Source organism: Pteropus vampyrus, unplaced genomic scaffold, assembly GCF_000151845.1.
Source record: "Pteropus vampyrus isolate Shadow unplaced genomic scaffold, Pvam_2.0 Scaffold13, whole genome shotgun sequence".
Classification (NCBI taxonomy): Eukaryota; Metazoa; Chordata; class Mammalia; order Chiroptera; family Pteropodidae; genus Pteropus; species Pteropus vampyrus.
The window spans coordinates 3737060-3741117 of NW_011888794.1; positions in this window are offsets into that span (position 1 = coordinate 3737060).

Genomic DNA, 4058 nt, shown 5'->3' on the forward strand with positions numbered 1-4058 from the left:
ATAGGAGTGTATGTGGAGTTCAGTCACAGACATGGAAGAATAAGGGATGATGCCTATGACTGGGTCTATCTATTCTGGTATTTTAACTCTCAGCTCATAGCTGACAAGTTGAATAATTGGAGAATATATATGTTGGTTTAAAACAGAATGTTTTGTTTTATGTGATCTGGAGTCAGTATTTCACCAGGACATCTGAACAGTTTCAGAAAGAAAAATAATGGGCATCTACTCTTAGTTTCCCAAAACTGTAAAAATAAATTAATTTTCCCTGTGACAAATTGTCAAAAAATAAAATGCCTACTCTTCATATAACATGGAGTTTGAAAACTGCATCTGATCTGATAAAAATAAAATAGTGGTGAATGGCATTTAAACATCTTTATAGTGACATATGTGCTTTTATTTTTTTACAACTGTGCTTGCATGTGACATGATAATTTTTTCAGATAATTACTTATTATTGATGAACAACATAATTACTCTTTGAGCAAATGCATGTATAATTTAGTGCTACTTATGCTCCCACAGCTGCTGCTACTGCAATACCATACATGGTTTTTTTATTGCTCTTTTAATATTTCTTTGTCTCATCCATAGATATGGACATCTATTTTCTCTGGTTCTGTCTTGTCTTTATTTTTCCTCTAGAACACATAATGTGTGAGGAAATAAATCACCTATGCTTTGTTTTTCATGAGAAAGGATAGATTACATAGTTATATTCTTGTTTAAAAATATCTTAGCCATTTGACAATTACGAAGTTACTGTTTTAGAAAATTGTGTTAAATTGTGTTAGATATTACCTCCCCACTCATTATATATACTCCCATATTGGGAAGAAAGATAGAAAGAGAGAATGAAAAAAGGGTGAGAAGGGAAAAATAGAAAAATAGAAAGAATATTAATAACACAAATAAGCACTTATGAAATATATTTTTTCATAAGAGTTGAGCAACAGGTGGCATTCAATGGGTTATTTTAAAGCAATCATAGAATCAAATGTTACTTTGTTCAATACTTGCTTACTTGTTATCTCATCTTTGGATAGCATGTTCAAATTTTTAAATGTTTTTAATAAAAACATGAAAAAGTAAAACAAAATATAATCTTTTTATGTAATTTTAGATTAATCATGTATAATGAATATTATTAAGCCTTTGGAGTGCTATATTTAATGCATTTAACTAACTGTATCATTTATTCACACAGTATGTATGTTAGTTTTCTCAGATTTTTAAAGCTGATACTATTTAACATGTACTAGGCCCTGTTCTATGCTCCTCACAGGCATTGTGTCATGTCACCATCATATCAATCTCAAAAACATGTGCTACTATTACAAATGCAACTTATTCTACAATCGGTTATTGCTGAAAATTGGACTCAAATTCACATCTAAGAAGTTTTCAACTTTGGCTTGTAAAAAAATGTATGTATACTTCTAATAAGGATAATAAAACCTTAAACACAAGTCCTTATTAATCAAGAATAATATTTTTCTAAAGTATTTATAACAAAAAAAAACAATTTAATATCATCAAAGGGAACAAGAAACCAAAAATAATTTATATTTTCAGTAATTTGACAAATGATTTTCATTTTTCTCATGTTCCTAGCTTTATTTGTTTAAACTCTTACATTGTGATGTTATAATTACATATAATTGTGCAATATGCTTTTTAAAATTTTTTTCCAACATAATGTTTACACAGGAATGTCCTGTGTGAGAATCACTGCATACATTTCAACTTTATTTTTTTCTTAAATTGCTATTATTTCCAATTTATATATATTATATCATTTCTTACCAATAAGCCACTTATTAATTTCATATAATCATTCCAATCTAGTAAGATATGTGATTTGGATTAGCATTACATTATTTTTTGTATGAGTATAAAAACTATGATGAAAGTAATAATAGAAATAATATTTAATTTAAAAGATATTTTTCTTTTTATTGTTCCTTAGATTCCACATATAAGTGAAATCATATGGTGTTTATCTTTCTCTGTCTGACTTATTTCACTCAGCACAATAACCTCAAGGTGCATCTATGTCATTGCAAATGGTAAGATTTCATTTTTTTAATGGCTGAGTGATATAAAAAGAACAAACTAGTCAAAAAAAGACTCATGAATATAGTAGACAATTTGGTGATGGACAGAGGGGAGGGGGGTTAGGGGACTGGGAGAATGGGGTGAAGGGTTAAAGTACAAATTAGGTGTTGATAGAAGGTCATAGGGATGGGGTGCACAGCATAGGGAATGCAGTTAGTATTAATACATTGGCTAGGTGGAGGGCCAGGGGAGGGAGGGAGCAATGGGGGGGATCATTTTATGAACTATATAGATGTCTAACCAATATACTGTATACTTGAAACTAATTTAAATAAATTTAAAAAAAGATATTTTCCTTTTTCTTTAAAATTAAAATCTTAATATTATCGGAAAGGATTCCTCCTTTTCTTTTAACACCAATACTTACTGTCTAAAAGTTAATTGGCTAGAAAAGCTTGTTAATGCATTCATCACAAACATGTGTTCAGCTATGAGATTTTTAAGCTATATTACAATATATACCTAACGCAAAATTACATTTATATTATCGTATGTTTCTTTAAAAACTATTAAAGTTTTTCACAAATCACATATTTTTAAGTTTTCTTTTAAGAGAATGCCTGAGCATTTCAGGAACTAGTAAGAAAACTTTATTTCTAATCTTGGGAACAATAGCTCTTTAAATATAACTTCTTGAGTTTTAAGTGTGATAATAAAAAAATAATGCCTGCATTTTAAATTCCAATATCTATATTATCCACTAAAGAAAAATAAAATTACCTGCTACTGCAATAAAGAAATATATACTATCATATATTAAGTATTAATTGCATTAAATACTACCAATTACGATTTTCAAATAAAAGAAAACTCATGAGAAAAAAAATGGAGACAAAAAAGGTTTTGTACATCCACACAAAACATGTCCATATAACGATAGGATATTAATATCTGTCTACATTTAAACAAAGATTTTGTTATCATTTAATTCTCCGCTCCCACAGCTCTGAAGCCTCATGCCCTGCCCTTTGAAGACTGACCTTATATCCTGTTAAGCATTTCTTTCTATTCTATAGCAACCTAGACCATGAAAATAATTATTCAATCCTTTCTCATCAGTAAAATTCTCCTTTTCTTATATACCTATTATAAATCTTTAACAGCTCACATTTATCATTGCTGATGAGTAAAAAATATTTTGTCAGGACAAAATATGTACGCTACGTTACATTTATTTGATCCATTGCTGTGTAATCAAGGATAATTCAGATTATGGTTGTCCTATTCTAGTGAAACACTGCCTCATTTACTACACTTCCTTGAACGAGTTTGCATTAAGATGTGCACATTAACTGGAATTACTATTACTTGTTATTCTCATATTACTCTGTTTTCTTCCATGAATTTCATGGTGAGGCCTTGACAAGTTAGAGCACTAAAATGCACTATACAGATTTTCTATTAAAAAGGGAAATTTGTACTTTCTACAATCTCGGTATTTTATATTTATTGCCATAATAATTTGCATGTTTCTGTTTGTGTATGAGTGTATATAGCTGTAAGTATTGCCTATATTTGTCCTTTGCATTAATGAACTTGTCTTTATTGCATTTGTAAATTACAAAGGAAATAGAAAGGAGAACTTTTTAAAATTTATTTACATCTAGCTACTATGCTGAGAAACATTTAGGAAAATATAGTGTAACATTAAAAGTAGCAGACATCAGTTATAAATCCAATCATTAGTAGGCACAAGGCTGTTCCTGCAGTAATGGCTAACCAACTTATTTCAACAAATGCTCCCTTTAGAGTTTCTTTTAATATTGTTTTGCAAACTATCTTTGGTTACGTTAAGGGTGGAGTTAATTAAGCAAGGACTACTTCGTAAAGAGAACATGTAAAGGCAATGAAATCTTTCCTACATTGCTGATTAAGACTGAGGGCACTTTTCTTAATATAACTTGTATACAAAGTATAAAGGCATTTGTATAACATCC